Raw genomic sequence first — 22,857 nt, forward strand, 5'->3', positions numbered from 1 at the left:
TAATTTTCAACTGAGGTTCTTTCTTATATGGGAAGACACAGGGTGATCTCTGCTGGCCTTCTTTCAAGGCCTCTGGGTTCCAACAACTTTCCCTGGGGTGATTTCTTTCTGTATCTCCAAAGGCCTGGGCTGACTTGTGAAGGCTGAGATGAATTGTACTGAGCTGCTTGGGCTGTGCTACATTGAGCTCCCTCATTTAAGCACCAACCAATTATATCAAACATAATTTATTGCAGCAGACATGCCTCTTAGCCAACTGCAGATGTAATCAGCAACAGATGAGATTCACTTGCCATTGGCTCATGTCCACAGCAATAGAACAACCTAGGTAAGTTGACACCTGAATCTAACTACTACAGTGATGTTTCTTCCATACCCAGGATCCATGGGTTCAGGAACCAAAAGGTGGAAATGGGAGTGGCACCACACTATTACCCCTAGTGATCCTCTAGGAAAATTGCCACTACCTGTCCCTGTGACCCTGAGTTTTGCTGGTCTACAGGTTTTAGTTCCAAAAGGGGAGTGCTTTCAGTAGGAGGAACAGCAATGATCCCATTGAACTAGAATCTAAGACTACCACCTGGTCAATTTGGGCTACTTGTGCCCCTTAATCAACAAGCTAAGAAGGGAATTACATTACTGGCTTGGGTGAGTGACCCTAACTATCATGGGGAAATAGGACTGCGGGTATGCAATGGAGGTAAAGAAGAGTTTTTCTGGATTATAGGAAACCCCTTAGGGCATCTTTTAGTACTATCATGCCCTGTTAAAATCAGTGGAGAATTGTAGCAACCCAATCCAAACAGGACTACCAATTTCTCTGAAACTTCAGGAATGAAGGTTTGGGTAACCCCACCAGGCAGAGAACTATGGCCAGCTGAAGTGCTTGCTGAGGGAAAAGGGAACATGGAATGGGTAATGGAAAGCATAGTGACAAATATGAACTATGACTACATGATCAGTTACAGAAACAAAGACTATAATGCTGTTTTGCTAGAGATTTAATGTGTTTTCAGTTGTATGCATGACAGTTCAGTATTGTTAGTGAAAAAAGTGTCTTTCATTGTTTTCTATTTAGAAATTAGATATGATTGAAGGTGATGAGCATAGCTTCCACGTTGACAAGGAGTGGACTCTCATGGTCAGGTTCATGTGTCAGCTTGTCCAAGTGATGGCACCTGTTTGTCTGGTTGGGCAAGTATCTTGTCTGTCTTTTACTATGAGGAGACTTCATGGAATTAAATCATGATCACTTTGACAGTATCCACAGAAGATTACATTTGTAATTAACCAAGGGGTGTGTCTTCTGCCATTAGGGATGCTTAATCTAATCACTGGAAACCTTTTAAAGAGGATTTAGAAGAGATAGGCTTGTTTTCTGCTTCAGCTGGTGAGCCTCTTCTGTGAAGTTCATCCACACCTTCCACTGGAGTCATCAGTTTCACAGCCTGTCCTTACAGATTTTGTACTCTATGTTCCCATGTTTATGTGAGACACTTTTATAAATTTTATATTTATGAAGATTTCCTGTTTATTGTCAACTCTAAGTAATACACAGTCAGTAAGCCCTCATTGTATGAAACAGAGAAAAATTCTGGGGTTTCTCCTAGTTACTGAGTATGTCTATTCAATTTTTCATTCCAGAACTGGGAAAATGATCACAGAATGGGTAATGGGGGCACACTGGAACCTCTGTGAGATGTACCTGAGCTAAAAATCCATCAATCACCTGAGTTCCATAAGCCAGTACTTTGAATTTTGAGCCAGACTGATGATTTGGGCCTCGAGAAAATAATGCCATTTTGGAGCCAGTATCCATGAAATGTCTGATCACCTCCTTTCCCCCAGTGCACAGTTGCCCTGGTAAAATGCTGCAGGTATCCTTGGGGAAGGCTGGGAGGAACATTAACTGTATAAATTTTGAGAGTGAAACAGGGTCTTTCCACAAGGGTACCTGGCCTTCTCCTCACTCAAGAGGCTCTGCATCTATGAACTGTCTCTTGTCTTGGAATTGATTAAGGGCTGTGACTCTGTTTTTGTAATTTAAGTTAGGTATTAGTTTATCAGGTTTAAAACTCCTCTACTTATGTAGCTCAATCAATAATTCAGTAGACTTCTCCTCCATTTTACTTCTAGGTACTGCATGATCTACTAGCCAATGCTATAAGGCTCTGTGAGTCAGATTATTTTGACAGCTGCTTTGAATCTTCTGTCCTAATATTATGGTAGCCACACTTACTAAGTCTCTAGCAATTAAGTGCTGTGATGTGGCTTCAGCCAACTCAGGGTCTAAGCATCACCATTATATTGAAAGAATCCAGCTCAATGAGAGCAGTTCCCATGGTATAACTGACATTGACAAGGCTGCACATAGAACTCTTCAAGGAGGATGAAGCTAGTTGCACAAATATATTCTTCACAATCCTTGTAAAAAAAACGTAACAACTAGACATTCCTGGGCTATATGACCAGGTTTTCCATGATAAATCCACTCTAACATCCCAATCACTCTAAACCATTGGATACCCTCCTCTATATTATACCAGGACAATATTTGCAAGTCAACCTCCAATATTATTAGCCACCTTTTTGTTAATGTTTCAGCAAACCACCCAAACAAATTGCTAATACCTTTTCTAACTCCTTATGCTACAACATTGAAAGGAGAATCTCTGCTAACTGGGCCCATATCAAAAAATTTAACTTGATCCAACTTTATGCTCCTTCCACCATTATCCCATACACTTAATATCCATTTCCACATATATCCCTGATTTCTGTCTATCTAGATTAGAAAACTCATGCCAATTTTTTTTTCTGGAGTGTAGCCTACTTCCTCATGAGTCACACTTTGTACCTCACCTTTGGGGGCCTGTTGGGACTCTAGTCTAGCTATAGGTCTTGAAGAAAAGAATGGTGGAGTGTTGGGTCATTAAAAGAATTAAAAGTTTCCTTCATAAAAATTACTTCAAGGCATTCTGTTGGAGTTTTATTTGTTAAAGGAGGACTAATCTCTTCAGGCAGAGAAGTGAGGGCTATTTCCAGGGAATATGGTTACAGATTTAGCAGATGTTGAAGGGTTAATCTCTTTAGTAGAAGTTGGATGGAAGACTCCTCAGGTCAGACTGGATGTCAGGAAGCTTTTTACCCAACAGACGCTATAGGTTGTATAGCTGTTTTCTCAGGGACAAGCTACAGATTGTGTGGTTACTTCCTCAGGGCAGGGTGGATATGCGGGTGTTGTTTCCTCACAGAAGACCTTTAGAGGCTTATCTAGCAATAACTCAGTGGAATCCAGTCTTCCAATATCTCCACTACCATCGTTATCAATCCATATTTACCATCTCAATTTTCAGGATCCCATTCTTTTCTAATTAATGCCTTACTTTAATAATAGACACTCTGCAAGGTTAAAATTTAGCTGACATTGTAAATCTGCTGCTCACATAGTGATATTCAGGGTCTGATTTTCAGAGATCTCAAATCTGTGACCACAGGAAATAAAACTTTTTTACAGGACACATGTAGATTTTTTACATCTTCTATATAGCATTTAAGTGCAAATTTAAAGCCTTCAGCTCATCCCTTTCTCTTATAACAGTACCCAGTCTATTCAAAACCAGCCAACATCATTATATCTCTTAAATCCACAAAATTGTTAAGATGTTCAAAACACTTTCACCCAGAGCCTTGACTCATATAAGTTTGCAATTAGGATAACCAAATGGTGATATTTTGTGTATCTGTTTTCCTAACTCATGCCATGGATGGTGAGTGCCATATTGGTTATTGGGAATAGAATCCTTGGAGCCTTTGAATCTAATCTGAGTGGAAAACCAATTCTAAAAGCCCGTTTCTAAGATTCTGTTTCTCAAGAATCACTCCAAGTGCCAAGCTGTATTAGTCAGGGCTCTCTAGAGAAACAGAACTAACAGGAGATATCTGTCAAAATGAGATTTTATTAAAGTGTGTCATGCTATTGTGGGTATGCATGAGTCTGAATTCCATTCAGGAGGCTATGAACTAACAGGTTGGATGGAGATCTTTGGTAAATTCCCCAGGAGAGACTGGCTTGCTGAAGTAGAGGTGAAAGTTCTCTCTCCAATGTTTGCTGATGTCACAACTCCCCCTTAAAACTCTCTGGCTGATTGGATTTATTTATTTACAATTTATGGCTCTAGGCCATGAAAATGTCCAAAATAAGGTGTCAACAAAATGACATTTGGATTATGAAGAAAAGCTGCTGGCATCAGGGACACCTCTGTCACATGGGGAGGTACGTAGCTGGTGTCTGCTTGTCCTTTGATCCTGAGTTTTGCTACTTTCAGCTTCTGCTTCTAGTGACTTCCTCTGTGTATCCTGCAGGTCTTTTCTTAGCTTCTCTGGGATTTTTCTCTCAGTGCTTTCTTGGCTTTTCTGTCCTTTATCCTCTCATAAATGACTCCAGTAAAAGGGTTAAGGCCTACCTTAAGAGGAATGGGTCACAACTCAATTGAAATCCCACCCACAACAGGTCTGAGCCTTCAGGAATGGATTAAAATAACGTGGACTCTGGGTGGGCCACAATGGTTCAGCAGGCAGAGTTCTCACCTACCATTCTAGAGGACCCGGCTTTGATTCCTGGTGCCTGCCCTTGTTAAAAAAAAATAGAAGAATGTGGACTCTTCTTGGAAACATAACAACTTCAAACCAGCACAGTGTCCAAGAATTGAGAATGTTATATTCTTTGCCAGGAATTTGACTGACATTTTTGGGATGACAGGTGAACAACAGTAGGCATCCAACAATGACAACACACTCAGAAAATAGTTTATGGAACTGTGAAGCCAGGAATTCCCAACCATCAATACAAGTCCCAAATATCCTACCAGAATAAAGATGCAAATTGCTAAAAAATAATAAAAATAAGAAGATACAGAATCATCCATGAAGTCAATCAACTTCAATATAGGGTCTTCAGTCACATTCTCCATAAAACCCTGCATATATCCAAATCAGATAGTAATCCTGATGTTTCAGTGCATATTTATAGGTTCTCAAGGCAATGTCCTGTGATAATATCATCCATATACTTATTATTTTCCTTTTCTTTGGAAAATGTTATACCTTAGTGTTTCAGTTTGCTAAGGCTGCTGGAATGCAACATACCAGAAATGGATTGGCTTTTGCAAAGGGGATTTATTAAGTTACAAGTTACCATTCTAAGGTTCTAAAAATGTTCAAATTAGGGCCCCAATAAGATGTCTTCTTGGAAGAAAGACATCCTACATCGAGGACACCTCTGTCAGCTGGGAATTCACATGGCAGGCATCTGAGGTCCTTCCATGCTCATGATTCATTTCTTCCAGCTTCTGATTACACTGACTTTCACTCCAAGAATCTGTGGGCCATTGCTTAGCATTTATGGGACAAACTCTGCATTTCTTCTCTTAGCTTCTCGTGGCTCTCTCCAGGTTCTGGTTATTTCTGTGAATCCTTGCTTAGCACCCAATGTATTTCTTTCTGACTCTTCTCAGCCACTAGAAGAGACTCAGGTAAATGGATTAATTAAATGGATTATGTTTTCATCTTTATTTTTTGAAAAGGCATACTGAAATCCAACATATTGATATGATCAGCAATGGTGAAGAAATTGTGTCCTATTGGATGAATTTACTTTATAAATTAATGGAAGTAACTCATTTATTTCTAAATAAGTCTTTAAGAAAAATCTGACAAATTAAGTACTATTTTCCACCTCATTTCTGGTCAATTTTCAACATTCTATTCTCATATTACATTATTTTCAAATTTACAAACACAAATGAATATTTGGATTTTTAAATCCAAAAATGTTACAGTGGACAGGAAAAATCTGAATACTAGTTATTCATTTGCTATAATACACATAAAATGTCTTTCCTTAAAGGCTGTAAAAATAAACTTTGGCAACCATATTCATATCACAAGATGGTATTAAATTTAAAGGTGATGAGGTGTGTTTATGAAATAATTTTCAAATATTTCCATATGTTTACAAATTAAGATAATTAGATACACATACACATGTCAACCTGTCTTACAGGACAGCCCATCATAACAAACAGTTTTGTGCTTTTTCCTGGCAGCGATGTCTTTCCATTTGTCCTTCAAGAATAGCATTGAACAGAGCTGCAGAAATTGTTTTGGAGGTAGTCATGCATTGTTTTCAAAAATAAAAGGAAATAAATGTCTTTTTATCAGTTTTCTTTCTTAAAATATATATCAGTAACTTCCAGAATGTGAACTTTGCAGCATGTTTTACCATGACTGTTTTTCAGATTTTGACTTAAATATAATATGTTTCCCTATTAATGTATTTACTATCCCTTAAATGACCTTATGTGGAATTTTGGGACATCTTTCTGACAATAAGAAATCATGACCATTTCATTAATATATTATCCTTGCTTATGTGGTCTCTAAAGTAACAATGAAACAAATATCACCAAAGGATCATTAATAAAATTGCTTTAAAATTGGATTTTTAAATCCCAAAATGTTACAGTGGACAGGGCAAATCTGAGTACTAGTTATTCATTTGCTACAATACACATAAAATGCCTTTCCTTAAAGGCTGCAAAAATAAATTTTGGCAAACGTATTCACATCACAAGATTGTATTAAATTTAAAGAATTAAATCATGTTATTTGTCACAAGTAGTATTTTATTTCTGATATCCTTGCCCTGTCATCAAGACTGTTTCTCATTCAGTGGAGTGTGAAGAAATAAAATGTTATTGGTCAGGGTTCTCTATAGAATAAGAGGCTCAGAATTGATTCTTAAACATATATATATATATGGTTTTTTTTAACTGAAATTGATTCAAAAAACTGTGGGTTGGGTATTCCAAATTTAAAAGGGCAGACATAAGCTAGGAACTCCAATGAAAGATCATGATGAATTTCCCAGGAAAATGAATAGCAGAACACCATAATGTGGACATCCAATCAGTCTTATACCATTAAATTCTAATGAGTATTAGCCAGACAAACTTGTAATCTTCACTAAACTCTCTTATTTGGTCTATGCAGAAAACCCATGGATCTTGTAGGATGACAGTAGATTATCAGAAACTTTTAACCAGGTAATGAATCCTATTGCAGCTGGTGTTCCAGAAGTGATATCGTTGCCTGAGAAAGTGAGCACACCCACTGGTGCCTGGTATGTAGCTGTTAAAATCAAATTTTTCTCAAGTGTGGTTATTGAGAAGGTCAGAGACAGTTTGCTTTTAGCTTTCATGGTCAATAATACACCTTCATTGTCCTAACTCAGGGGTATATCAATTCATTAACCAAACATCATAATCTATCCTGAAAGGCCCTTTACCATCTCTCACTACCATAAGGCATCATACTGGTCATTTTTTGATAAACATATTGTTTGGACCTGTGTGCAGGAAGTAACAACTACTGTAAATGTACTGGAATGGTATTTCTTATCAGAGGGTGGGAGATAAACTTCACAAAATTTCAGAGTCCTTCCACCTCAGTGAAATTTCTAGATGTCTGGTAGATTGGGCTTGTCAATAAATCCCTTTTAAGGTTAAGAATTAGCTGTTGTATCTGGCCTTTCCTACAGCCAAGAAAGAGGCACAATGATGAGTTTGCATTTTTAGGTTTTGTAGAAAACATAGTCCTCATTTGGGGTTACTACTCTGGCCCATTTACCAAGTGAGCAAAAAAGGTACTGATTTTCTGTGGGGACTATAACAAAAGGAGGTTTGGCAACAGGTTCAGGATGCTGTGTAGATGCTCTTCCACTTGGGTCATATGCTCCAGCAGATTTAATGGTGCTAGAAGTGTCAGTGGTAAATATAGATGTTATCTGGAACCTTTGCCAGGTCACCATATGTGCTGGTCTGCATCTGTGGTGGACCCCAGAAAAGCCATGCCCTTTGATCCTCATTCAATATTGCTGGGTGGGACATTTGTCTGTTTCCATGAAGATGTGCCCCACCCAATTGTGGGTGGTAACTTTTGATTAGATGATTTCTGTGGAGGTGCGTCTCCACCCACTGATGGTGAAGTTCCTTGTTTGAATTCTTGAAAAGAGGAAACATTTTGGAAAGAGTCCTTTTTTGGTAGATCCATGAGAAAAAGCCAGCAGACACTGTCATGTTTGCCATGTGCCCTTCCAGCTGAGAGAGAAACGTTGAACGTCGTTGGCCTTCTTGAACCAAGATATCGTTCCCCAGATGTCTTCAATTGGACATGTCTATGTACTTGTTTTAATTGGGACATTTTTTTGGCTTTAGAACTGTAAACTAACAACTCATTAAATTCCCCTTGTTTAAAGCTGTTCTGTTTCTGGTATTTTGCATTCTGGCAGCTAGCAAACTAGAACACCATAGGAGAATCACAATGCAAAACCTTAGGATATTTTATAGAAAAGCCTTTACATCTTCTACAGATAACTAGACTCATTTTGAGAAACAGATTTTGTCCCACTATGGGACCTTAATAGAGACTGAATATTTAACCATGGGCTTAAGTTACTATAATATTAAATTACTCATTAAGAGTTTGGTGTTCTCTAACACACAAAGCCAAAAAGTTGGGCACTCAGAGAAGCACACCATGACCAATTGCAAATGGTATGTACACAATAGGCCTTTTTGGGATCTCCTGAAGGCACAAATAAGTTACAGGATTAAGTGGCCCAAATGCCACACCTTCAGTGTTACAATGTTACTTTTCATCCCTGACAACAACCTCTAGGGTAGTTCCTTATAATCAATTGACTGAGGAAGTGAAAATTTGGGCCAGGTTCTGCATGATATATAGTCATCACTTGAAAGTGGGCAGCTAAAGGATTTGTTCTAGTTTGCAAGCTACTGGAATGCAATATACCAGAAATGGAATGGCTTTTTAAAAGGGGAATTTAATGAGTTGCTAGTTTACAGTTCTAAGGCTGAGATAATGTCCCAATTAAAACAAGTCTATAGAAATGTCCAATCAAAGGCACCCAGGGAAAAATACCTGGTTCAAGAAGGCTGATGAAGTTCAGGGTTTCTCTCTCAAGTGATAAGGCACATGAAAAACACAGTCAGGGTTTCTCTCTCAGCTGGAAGAGCACATGGTGAACACGGCATCATCTGCCAACTTTTTCTCCTGGCTTCCAGTTTCATGAAGCTCCCCAGGAGGCATTTTCCCTCTTCATCTCCAAAGGTCACTGGCTGGTGGACACCCTGCTTCATGGTGCTGCAGCATTCTCTGCTCTCTCTGAGTCTCTTTCTCCAAAATCTTTCCTCTTTCATAGGACTCCACTAACCAATCAAGATCCACACAAATGGATGGAGACATGTCGTCACCTAATCCAATTTAACAACCACTCTTGACTAAATCACATCATCCAGGGAGATGATCCAATCACAGTTTCAAGCATACAGCATTAAACAGGGATTATTCCACCTTTATGAAATGGATTTTGGCTAAAACATGGATTTCCTAGGGGGCATACTTCCTATCAAGCCAGCACAGGGTTACTAGAGCCTTTTTGGGACATCCATATAGGACAGTGTTGAAGGGAATTTCTCAAAGTGTGTAGAACTTTGAGCAGTGCACCTGATACATTTTGCTTTTAAAGAGAAATTGTCACAATTGTGTGAAGGGGAAAATAAGAGAAGTCAAAGCAACTGCAATATGAGTAGATTCAGAACACTGAGACCTGTGGTTTATGATGGAATATTAACTTTAGAACATTAAGTTGAGAATCATCCACTCGGTTATCATTCTAATAAAGATAGAGCAAAAACATGCTCTTTCTCCAGCAATCATTACCTGAATAATGAAGGAACAGGTACTCTCTTTGTCTGAATGTACTGTTAGAGAATAAGCATAAACAAAAAAAAAAAAAACATTTCTGTGCACTCCCTTCTTAATTGAGGAAATAAATATGGTGCTGAGCAAGCATTCAGGGCCCTTGTCTTTTGAGACATGAGTCCCCTTCTCTCATCTTAACAGACTCTTCTGTATGTCTTTATTTTTCATATTGATGGGTCCTTCTTCAACCCCCCATACTGAGCTAGCCTCAGCAAGTGGTGCCCAACATGGGCATAAAGAAGAAGATTCGCTGGAGCAAAAATTGAAATTGTCACAACATGAATCCCCAAGTGGATTTAGAGGCCTCTTGAATCTGGGAAACAGAAACTAAAAGGCATGGACACTCTCAGGTAAAATGAGCAGGGTAAAAATGGTGAATAATGATAACATTACTAAATATCACCTCTATTTCTGTCTTATTAAATAATTATTTAAAGCTGGAGAAATAAGAGCCAGTGAGGCTTGGCTTTTAGAACTTTTACCAGTAATAGAGAAATATTTTTCCTGGTTTCCCACTCCTGGCAGCTTAGGTGACTGGGAGAGATTAGAAAAAGAGCTTTAAAAATTACATGTACAGGGTGTGTCACTTCCTGTAGCCTTTGGCCCCCTTGGACTATAATCAAGCCAATCCTTGAGCCTTTGCAAACTGAAGATGAGAAGGAAGATGAAGAAGTAATTGACAACTTAGACAAACTAAAAGAGAACCTGGATGATTCTCTAAACCTCCCCTCTGCCCCCCCATGAAAATTAAGGATATTAAAGATGATGAGCTCCCTTTCCCACCTCTTCCTTTTCCCTTCTATGGAAGCAGGTAAACATCAATTATAACCTGTTCAACAGGGAATTTTGCAGGCTCTCAGGGAAGGTGATTTAGATGATCTTCAGATGGATTTCCCTGTAAGAATCCATGAAAAATTGCTCCAGGGGTAGCTGCTAAGAATCCTGATGTGATTTATGAACTCAGGCATGAGCCTTGTCCTTTTAAGAGTTTAAAGGAACTAAAGTGCAGTAGAGCAATACAGACCTAATTCTCCCTTTACTTTTGGATTGATACAGGGATTAGCTGAGGGCTCTCACTTGCCCATAACTGACTGGGATAATCTAGCAAAAATCACTCTTGGGCCAGGAGAATATCTGCAATTTAGAACTTGGTGGGGAGAACATGCAGATGCTTTAGATAACCAAAATTTAGCACAGAATATTCCAATTTCTTTAGAACAACTAGCAGGGAAGAGAGCCCTGGGGAAGAATTGAAGATCAATTATCCATGACAGATAAGGCCATTGACCAAGTCTGTAAATGCTGTGCTGAGGCATGGGAAAGAATTGAAATCAAAGGGGAGCACAAAGCCTCTTTTCAAAAAATAATTTAAGGAGCTCTTAGGGGCCAAGTTGGCGGCTTAGTAAGGTACGTGCATCTTAGTTCTTCCTCCAAAGCAACTACTAGGTGAACTGAAACAGTGCAGAACAGCTCCCGGGGCCATGACAGGGAACGGACACACAGTGTACCCCAGTCTGGACTGGTTAGTCTGACTGTGAGACTCGGCTGCGGTGAGATCCCTGAGCGGTGCATGATTTCCCGAGCAGCAGCAGCTGTGGCTGCCAGAGCTCCTCCCTCCCTCCTTCCCGGGCCGGCTGAGAGTCTCAGAGAGGCAAGTTTCCCAAGCCGAGGTGGCCGGTGCCCCTCTTTTGCAGGCGGCTTCCTGGTCTGGCTACGAGTCTCGGATCAGAGGACTATCCAAGCCACGGTGACCCTCCCCCGTGGGCGGCTTCCTGGTCCAGTGGGGAATTCCACAGGACGCGGCGGCCGGTGACTGACACCCCTCCCCCGCAGGTGACTTCCTGGTTTGGTGGCAAATTCCCCGGGCCCGCTGCGGCCAGCGACCAGCCACAGGGTCCCCTCAAGCCGCGGTGGCTGACGCCCCCACCATGCGTGGCCCTCCGAACCAATGGAGAGAATTGGATAGGAAATCCCCAGGCCGCGGAGATCGGTTACCGGGGAGATCCCTTCCAAACACGTGAGACAAACGTGTGCCACGAGCACCACCTACTGGGCAGGATAAGAAAAACAGAACCCAGAGATTTCACAGAAAAATCTTTCAACCTTGTTGGTTCCGACACCCAGGGAAATCTGACTAAATGCCCAGACGCCAGCAGCAGAAGATAACGGTCCATGCTCAGAAGATTGAGAATATGGCCCAGTTAAAGGAACAAACCAATAATTCAAATGAGATACAAGAGCTGAGACAACTAATGCTGAATATACGAACAGAAATGGAAAACCTCTTCAAAAATGAAATCGATAAATTGAGGGAGGACATGAAGAAGACATGGGCTGAACATAAAGAAGAAATAGAAAAACTGAAAAAACAAATCACAGAACTTATGGAAGTGAAGGATAAAGTAGAAAAGATGGAAAAAAACAATGGATACCTACAATGATAGATTTAAAGAGACAGGAGGTAGAATTAGTGATTTGGAGGATGGAACATCTGAATTCCAAAAAGAAACAGAAACTATCGGGAAAAGAATGGAAAAATTTGGACAGGGGATCAGGGAACTCAAGGACAATATGAACTGCACAAATATACATGTTGTGGGTGTCCCAGAAGGAGAAGAGAAGGGAAAAGGAGGAGAAAAACTAATGGAAGAAATTATCACTGAAAATTTCCCAACTTTTATGAAAGACCTAAAATTACAGATCCAAGAAGTGCAGCGCACCCCAAAGAGATTAGACCCAAATAGGCGTTCTCCAAGACACTTACTAGTTAGAATGTCAGAGGTCAAAGAGAAAGAGAGGATCTTGAAAGCAGCAAGAGAAAAACAATCCATCACATACAAGGTAAACCCAATAAGACTATGTGTAGATTTCTCAGCAGAAACCATGGAAGCTAGAAGACAGTGGGATGATATATTTAAATTACTAAAAGAGAAAAACTGCCAACCAAGACTCCTATATCCAGCAAAATTATCCTTCAAAAATGAAGGAGAAATTAAAACATTCTCAGTCAAAAAGTCACTGAGAGAATTTGTGACCAAGAGACCAGTTCTGCAAGAAATACTAAAGGGAGCACTAGAGTCAGATACAAAAAGACAGAAGAGAGAGGTATGGAGAAGAGTGTAGAAAGAAGGAAAATCAGATATGATATATATAATACAAAAGGCAAAATGGTAGAGGAAAATATTATCCAAAGAGTAATAACACTAAATGTTAATGGACTGAATTCCCCAATCAAAAGACATAGATTGGCAGAATGCATTAAAAAACAGGATCCTTCTATATGCTGTCTACAGGAAACACATCTTAGACCCAAAGATAAACATAGGTTGAAAGTGAAAGGTTGGGAAAAGATATTTCATGCAAATAACAACCAGAAAAGAGCAGGAGTGGCTACGCTAATATCCAACAAATTAGACTTCAAATGTAAAACAGTTAAAAGAGACAAAGAAGGACACTATATACTAATAAAGGGAACATATAACAAGAAGACATAACAATCATAAATATTTACGCACTGAACCAGAATGCCCCAAAACACGTGAGGAATACACTACAAACACTGAAAAGAGAAATAGACTCATATACCATAATAGTTGGAGACTTCAATTCACCACTCTCATCAATGGACAGAACATCTAGACAGAGGATCAATAAAGAAATAGAGAATCTGAATATTACTATAAATGAGCTAGACTTAACAGACATTTATAGGACATTACATCCCACAACAGCAGGATACACCTTTTTCTCAAGTGCTCATGGATCATTCTCAAAGATAGACCATATGCTGGGTCACAAAGCAAGTCTTAACAAATTTAAAAAGATTGAAATCATACACAACACTTTCTCAGATGATAAAGGAATGAAGTTGGAAATCAATAATAGGTGGAGTGCCAGAAAATTCACAAATACATGGAGGCTCAACAACACACTCCTAAACAACGAGTGGGTCAAAGAAGAAATTGCTAGAGAAATTAGTAAATACCTCGAGGCGAATGAAAATGAAAACACAACATATCAAAACTTATGGGATGCAGCAAAGGCAGTGCTAAGAGGAAAATTTATTGCCCTAAATGCCTTTATCAGAAAAGAAGAAAAGGCAAAAATTCAGGAATTAACTGTCCATTTGGAAGAACTGGAGAAAGAACAGCAAACTAACCCCAAAGCAAGCAAAAGGAAAGAAATAACAAAGATTAGAGCAGAAATAAATGAAATTGAAAACATGAAAACAATAGAGAAAATCAATAAGACCAGAAGTTGGTTCTATGAGAAAATCAATAAGATTGATGGGCCCTTATCAAGATTGACAAAAAGAAGAAGAGAGAGGATGCAAATAAATAAGATCAGAAATGGAAGAGGAGACATAACTACTGACCTCACAGAAATAAAGGAGATAATAACAGGATACTATGAACAACTTTACGCTAATAAATACAACAATTTAGAGGAAATGGACGGGTTCCTGGAAAGACATGAACAACCAACTTTGACTCAAGAAGACATAGATGACCTCAACAAACCAATCACAAGTAAAGAAATTGAATCAGTCATTCAAAAGCTTCCTAAAAAGAAAAGTCCAGGACCAGACGGCTTCACATGTGAATTCTATCAAACATTCCAGAAAGAATTAGTACCAACTCTCCTCAAACTCTTCAAAAAAATCGAAGTGGAGGGAAAACTACGTAATTCATTCTATGAAGCCAACATCACCCTCATACCAAAACCAGGCAAAGATATTACAAAAAAAGAAAACTACAGACCAATCTCTCTAATGAATATAGATGCAAAAATCCTCAATAAAATTCTAGCAAATCGTATCCAACAGCACATTAAAAGAATTATACATCATGACCAAGTAGGATTCATCCCAGGTATGCAAGGATGGTTCAACATAAGAAAATCAATTAATGTAATACACCATATCAACAAATCAAAGCAGAAAAATCACATGATCATCTCAATTGATGCAGAGAAGGCATTTGACAAGATTCAACATCCTTTCCTGTTGAAAACACTTCAAAGGATAGGAATACAAGGGAACTTCCTTAAAATGATAGAGGGAATATATGAAAAACCCACAGCTAATATCATCCTCAATGGGGAAAAATTGAAAACTTTCCCCCTAAGATCAGGAACAAGACAAGGATGTCCACTATCACCACTATTATTCAACATTGTGTTGGAGGTTCTAGCCAGAGCAATTAGACAAGAAAAAGAAATACAAGGCATCAAAATTGGAAAGGAAGAAGTAAAACTATCACTGTTTGCAGACGATATGATACTATACGTTGAAAACCCGGAAAAATCCACAACAAAACTACTACAGCTAATAAATGAGTACAGGAAAGTAGCAGGTTATAAGATCAACATTCAAAAATCTGTAGCATTTCTATACACTAGCAGTGAGCAAGCGGAGGGGGAAATCAAGAAACGAATCCCATTTACAATTGCAACTAAAAGAATAAAATACGTAGGAATAAATTTAACTAAAGAGACAAAAAAACTATATAAAGAAAACTACAAAAAACTGCTAAAAGAAATCACAGAAGACCTAAATAGATGGAAGGGCATACCGTGTTCATGGATTGGAAGACTAAATATAGTTAAGATGTCAATCCTACCTAAATTGATTTACAGATTCAATGCAATACCAATCAAAAGCCCAACAACTTATTTTTCAGAAATAGAAAAATCAATAAGCAAATTTATCTGGAAGGGCAGGGTGCCCCAAATTGCTAAAAACATCTTGAGGAAAAAAAACGAAGCTGCAGGTCTTGCACTGCCTGACTTTAAGGCATATTATGAAGCCACAGTGGTCAAAACAGCATGGTATTGGCATAAAGATAGATATATCGACCAATGGAATCGAATAGAGTGCTCAGATACAGACCGTCTCATCTATGGACATTTGATCTTTGATAAGGCAGTCAAGCCAATTCACCTGGGACAGAACAGTCTCTTCAATAAATGGTGCCTAGAGAACTGGATATCCATACGCAAAAGAATGAAAGAAGACCCATATCTCACACCCTACACAAAATTTAACTCAAAATGGATCAAAGATCTAAACATTAGGTCTAAGACCATAAAACAGTTAGAGGAAAATGTAGGGAGATATCTTATGAATCTTACAATTGGAGGCAGTTTTATGGACCTTAAACCTAAAGCAAGAGCACTGAAGAAGGAAATAAATAAATGGAAACTCCTCAAAATTAAACACTTTTGTGCATCAAAGAACTTCATCAAGAAAGTAGAAAGACAGCCTACACAATGGGAAACAATATTTGGAAACGACATATCAGATAAAGGTCTAGTATCCAGAATTTATAAAGAGATTGTTCAACTCAACAACAAAAAGACAGCCAACCCAATTACAAAATGGGAAAAAGACTTGAATAGACACCTCTCAGAAGAGGAAATACAAATGGCCAAAAGGCACATGAAGAGATGCTCAATGTCCCTGGCCATTAGAGAAATGCAAATGAAAACCACAATGAGATATCATCTCACACCCACCAGAATGGCCATTATCAACAAAACAGAAAATGACAAGTGCTGGAGAGGATGCGATGAAAGAGGCACACTTATCCACTGTTGGTGGGAATGTCAAATGGTGCAACCACTGTGGAAGGCAGTTTGGCGGTTCCTCAAAAAGCTGAATATAGAATTGCCATACGACCCAGCAATACCATTGCTGGGAACCTACTCAAAGGAATTAAGGGCAAAAACTCAAACGGACATTTGCACACCAATGTTTATAGCAATTGCAAAGAGATGGAAACAGCCAAAATGTCCATCAACAGATGAGTGGCTAAACAAACTGTGGTATATACATACGATGGAATATTATGCAGCTTTAAGACAGGATAAAATTATGAAGCATGTAATAACATGGATGGACCTAGAGAACATTATGCTGAGTGAGTCTAGCCAAAAACTAAAAGACAAATACTGTGTGGTCCCACTGATGTGAACCGACATTCGAGAATAAACTTGGAATATGTCATTGGTAACAGAGTTCAGCAGGAGTTAGAAACAGGGTAAGATAATGGGTAATTGGAGCTGATGGGATACAGACTGTGCAACAGGACTAGATACAAAAACTCAAAAATGGACAGCACAATAATACCTAATTGTAAAGTAATCATGTTAAAACACTGAACGAAGCTGCATCCAAGCTATAGGTTTTTGTTTTGTTTTGTTTTGTTTTGTTTTGTTCTTACTATTATTACTTTTATTTTTTTCTCTATATTAACATTCTATATCTTTTTCAGTTGTGTTGCTAGTTCTTCTAAACCGATGCAAATGTACTAAGAAACGATGATCATGCATCTATGTGATGATGTTAAGAATTACTGATTGCATATGTAGAGTGGTATGATTTCTAAATGTTGGGTTGATTTCTTTTTTTCCGTTAATTAATAAAAAAAAAATAGTTTCCTCTTAAAGGGCTCCAGTAAGCAACCCCACCTTGAATGGGTGGAGACACATCTCCATGGAAAACATCTAATCAAAACTTACCACCCACAGTTGGGTGGGTCACATCTCCATGGATAATCAAAAAGCCCCCACCCAGCAGTATTGAATGAGGATTAAAGGACTTGGCTTTTCTGGGGTCCATAACAGATTTAAACCGGCACACCCTCCATTATTAACTTTGTACAAGTGTCCTGCTTTTGAAATAGTTCATGCAAGAACGTATTTATATTTGTAGTGCTAATCAGTGAGGTACATGGCTCTAAACAACCCCGTTCAGTCATATTCACCCTCTGAAACCTGTTTTTTTATTTTCTTAACAGTATCTTTCAAAGAATAAAACTTCTAAATTTAAAAAACCACAAAATGTTGATGACGTCCAGTTTACTAATTTTTTTTTTCTTTTACGGTCTGCGCTTTTTGTGTCCCATTTAAGAAATTATTACCTAATCCAAGTTCACAAAGTTTTTTCTCTTGTTTTTTTTTTCCAGAAATTTTAGAATTTAAGATTTTAAATTTCAGTGAATGATTCATTTTGAGTTAATTTTTGAAATGGTGTGAGATAAGGGTTGAAGTTATTTTTCCACTCATATGGATATTGAGTTGAAAATATTTGTTTCTCTGATAGATGACAATGGCAATTTTGTAAACAAATAAGTTGACTGTAAATCTGTGTAGGTTTATTTCTGGACTCTGTATAATGTTTCACTGATCAATAATTCCATATTTACACCAGCACCACATTATCTTAATTAGGTCACTTTGTAGTGAGTCTTGAACCAGCTGGTATGAGCCATTAGACTTCTTTACAGGAAGATTAGGGGTATTGCATGGGGAATGGGTGGGTTGAAGCAGACCCCTTCAGAGGAGCGCAGAAATTATTGACTTTAAGCCTCATAGGCATGCATTGGAAATGGGAGATTGAGGGATTGAAGGCAAAGAGGATTCTGTTTTTAATTTGATTAGAGTGGGGATGTGATGGTGGGTTGTCGGTATCCCATACTATGAGATTTACTGCCGGAAGAACTGAGGACAGATTGAGTGAGGATGGATTGCTTATTTGGGTGTGAGTCTTGAAATCAGGTAATGTAAGTCCTTCCAACTTTGAGCTTCTTTTGCAAAATAGTTTTGGGTTATTCTAGGTCCTTTATATTTTGACATGCATTTTAGAATCATTTTGTCCATTTCTTAAAAAAAAAACTGGCATTTTATTGGGATTTCTTTGAATGAATAGCTTAATTTGGGCTGAATTGAAATCTTCACAGTATTAAGTCTTTCAATCCATAATCATGGCATAGCTCTTCATTTGAGTCTTAAAATTTTCTTAGAAACGTTTTGTAGTTTTTTATATGTAGTTCCTCACATATAGTTTGTTAAGTCTATCCCTAAAAATTGGGTTTCTGATGCTGTTTTAATGTTATATTATACATCTTGATTTCTAACTATTGCTAGCAAATAGAAACAATTGATTTTCTTGGTCTTTGGTGGTGTTTTAATTCAAATTTACATAAATATGTTATACTACATGCATCATTCTTTTTACACTCAACCTGATATTTGAAGATCATTTCCTGTTATTACATATAGGTTTAATTTGTGTATGTAACTTTTTTTGTAATTGATTTCTTATATTGACTGTATCCTGTTACCTTGTTGAGTTCACTCATTAATCTGGTAGCTTTTTGTAGATTCCTTAGGACTTCCTAAATAGCCAATCATGTTGTTTTTTTAATAAGGACAGTTTTATTTATTCTTTTCCAGACTGTGTGCCTTTTATTGCTTTTTCTTGAATTATTGTACTTTCTAAGAGCCCAAGAACAATGCTGAAAAGAAGAGGTGAAGGTGGACACTTTTGCCTTTTTTCCAATCTTTGGGGGAAATTATCCAGTCTTTCATCATTATTATGTTAGCAGAACTTTTTTTCATAGATGTCCTTTATCAAGTTAAAGAAGTTCCCTTCGATTACTGATTTGCTGAGAGTTTTTATTATAACTAGCTTTTGAATTTTGTCAAATATTTTGTATGACACTAAGAAGATGATCATATAGTTTTTTAGGTGAATAAATGTATTTAATTAGAAAAAAATAATTTGAGGAGATAAAGAGCCTTATACTGAACTCATAGCTTGATTAAAAGAAGCTATAATGAAACAAATTAGTAACTCAGAAGCAGCAGATGCTATTCTACAACTTTGTGCTAATGAAAATGCAAATAAAGACTGTCAAAAGGCTATCAGTATAATGAAAGGGAAGGTGGATTGAACAGGCTATATTAAACTTTGTGAAGCTGTTGGGACAGAAAGCCACAAAATGGAAATGATGGCTGAGACTCAGACTAGTATGATGGCTCAAGTGGTGGCAGTTAAAATGAAGTATTCACTTCTAGAGAAAATGTTATAATTGTGGAAAACTTGGCCATGTTAGGAAGGATTGTAGAAAGTAAACAAACAAGGGATTTGCTACAGAAGATAAGACAAAAATTCTAAACCATCTGGACTATGTCTCATATGCCAGAAGGAACATCATTGGTCTACTCAATGTAAATCTATATTTCATAAGGATGGTAGATTACTGCAGGGAAATTACCAGCAAGGCACACTCCCAGCACTGACCAAAAAGAGGGTATCTTCATTCAAATCAATGATCAAAAGGTGTCACCACTCAGCCAGTACTTTGACATACCCTGGGCTTATCCCCAGCCACTGTGGGTAGCACAGCAACAGACATCCCTGTGCTGGGCCTGTTATGTTAGTCTCCAAGGAAGCACTTTCTTGTGTTAAAACAGGCATTGTCAGTCCTTTGCCATCAGGAACTGTAAATCTTATATTAGGAAGGAGTTGTCTCACCTCCCAGAGAGTAAGCTTTTGTACAGGGGTTATTGATTCTGATTATGAAGGAGAAATCTTGATTATGATATCATCATCCACAGTATGGAAAGCTTCACCAGGTGAAGGTATTGTCCAACTTCTTATTCTCCCTTATGTGCCTGTGGGTAAGAGTGATTGGGTACATAGTAGTTATGGCTTTGGAAGTATGGGAAAGGCTGGAGTGTTTATAAATGAAAAACATTTTAGAATGTAGACCCATATTTGAAATAACTATTCAGAATAAGGAATTTAAAGTTGTTATTGACACTGGGGCTGATGTTTCTATTATTGATACCAAATATTGGCTATCTTCTTGGACACAACAAGAAGCATTGGTTTCCTTATTAGGAATAGGAACTCCAAGAATTGAAACAAAGTGTTAACATTCTCATTGTCATGGCCCTGATGGACAACCAGCTAAGTTGCAGCCATATGTTGCTGACTTACCTATTAACTTATGGGGCTGTGATTTGTTGAAACAATGGCAAACTGAGATATATATTCCTAAAACTAATAATTGTAGTGAGCAGTGCCAACAAATAATGCAAAAACAAGGGTATACTACTGGATTAGGGTTAGGAAAACATCATCACAATATAGTGGACCCTATTTCTCTCCCCTTTTATAAAAACCAGAAGAGCCTAGGGTATTCACCTTTTCCATAGTGGCCACTGCTCTCATTAGCCTCTTAAAACCTCTGTGTCCATTGCCACATAGCTGGACTACCTCCACTCTTGTATGGGTTGAGCAGTGGCCTTTGTCAGCTGAAAAAATTAGAGACACTTAAGTTACTACTTAAGAAACGATTAGACAAAGGACGTATTGAGGAGTCCTTTAGCCCATAGAATTCTCCAGTTTTTCCTATTAAAAAAAATCAGGTAAATGGAGGTTATTAACTGACCTCAGGGCTGTAAATGCAGTAATTCAGCCCATGAGTGCCCTACCATCAGAGTTGCCCTCCCCTACAATGATTCCAAAAATATGGCCAATAATGTTATAGATTTAAAGGATTGCTTTTTTACTATACCTTTAGCTGTCCAAGATAGGGAGAATTTTGCCTTTTCCATCCCTTCTCTTATCAATAAAGAACTATGAAGAGATTTCAATGGAAAGTTCTACCCCAAGGGATGTTGAACAGTCTTACTTTGTGTCAGGTCAGAACTATGTCACTAGAGTTTTGAGTACAATAAGACAACAATATTCTCAATGTTATATAATCCATTATATGGATGATATATATTCTTTCTGTGGCAGAAACAACTGAGGAGTTAATATCACTATGTAAGAATCTAGAGATGCATCTGACAAATTCTGGGCTTAAAATACCTCCTCAAAATTTCAAACAGTCACTCCTATGTCCTGTTTAGGATATGGGATAGATAGAACAACTATAAAACCACAAAAGGTGCAAATTAGAAGAGACTCTATAAAAACTCTAAATGATCTACAGAAGCTCTTAGGAGATATTAATTGGCTTAGACCAAAAGTGGGTATTGCTACTTATGAATTGTCCAATCTCTTTGCTTTACCCTGAAGAGAATCAAGCTTAACTAGTCCTCATTCCTGAGTAAGGAAGCCAAAAAAAAGCTAAAATTAGTTGAGCAGAAAATTAAAAAAGCCCAGTTGGAACACATTCACCTTAATGGTTCATTGCAATTTTAAATCCTTCCCTCCAATCATTCCCCAATGGGATTAATAATGCAAAGTGAAGAAATAGTAGAATGGGTATTTCTTCCTAATAATGTGGTAAAATCCTTATCTCTATATCTTGATCTTTTTGCATAAATAGTTTTTAAGGACAGAGAGAATATGGTTTTTTACTAGGAAAGAATCCTTCTCATGTGATATTTCCTCTGACAAAGAGAGAAGTTAATGCTTGCATTCAGGACCATTTGTTATGGCAAATTGTTTTGCTGACTTTGTGGGAAAAATTGACAATCATTTCCCCAGTAATCTTGTCATGCATTTTCTTAAAAGAACTCAATGCATATTGCCCAATATAACAAAAGAAAGTCCACATGTACATGCTCCTATTATTTTCACTGATGGGTCTGGACATTACACTGCAGGATATTCAGGTTTTAAAACAAAGAAAATTTTGACCCCAGGATTTTCAGCCCAACAAGCTGAACTCCTAACAGTGATTACTGCCTTGAATTCATTTCACAGTCAGTTAATATTTTATGGTTCTGCATATGTGGTGTTTATGGTGCAATTAATTGAAATTGCTGTTATCAAGTAAAACCTAAATCCTACTTTATTTCAGCTATTTCAAAAATTTCAATCCATTGTGCATCTTTGTAGCCATCCCTTTTATATAACTCACATTTGGCCTCATATGACTCTTCCTGGCCCTTTAGCCCAGGGCAATGCCTTAGCTGATAAACTAGTTACACCAGTTTTAAGTGATGCCATACATTTTTATAATTTGACTCATCTAAATGCTGCTGGACTTAAAGCTGTTTATCCATTAACTTGGGCCCAAGCAAAAAATATATTCCAAACTTGTTCTTCTTGTCAAATTTTGAACAACCCAGTACAAACTGAACCAGGAGTTAACCCTAGATGGTTAAAACCAAATTCTCTGTGGCAAATGGATGTTACTCATTTTGCTTCATTTGGAAAACTAAATTATGTCCATGTAACTGTGGATACCTCTTCTGGCTACATAT

General features: G+C 37.8%; 1 pseudogene; it reads left to right on the forward strand.

Annotated features, from left to right (window-relative positions):
* Window positions 1-7,109: 7,109 nt before the first annotated feature.
* LOC143649317 (eukaryotic peptide chain release factor subunit 1-like) overlaps window positions 7,110-22,857 on the forward strand; it is a 44,498-nt pseudogene continuing 28,750 nt past the window's right edge.

The sequence above is a fragment of the Tamandua tetradactyla genome, chromosome 11, assembly GCF_023851605.1.
Source record: "Tamandua tetradactyla isolate mTamTet1 chromosome 11, mTamTet1.pri, whole genome shotgun sequence".
Lineage (NCBI taxonomy): Eukaryota > Metazoa > Chordata > Mammalia > Pilosa > Myrmecophagidae > Tamandua > Tamandua tetradactyla.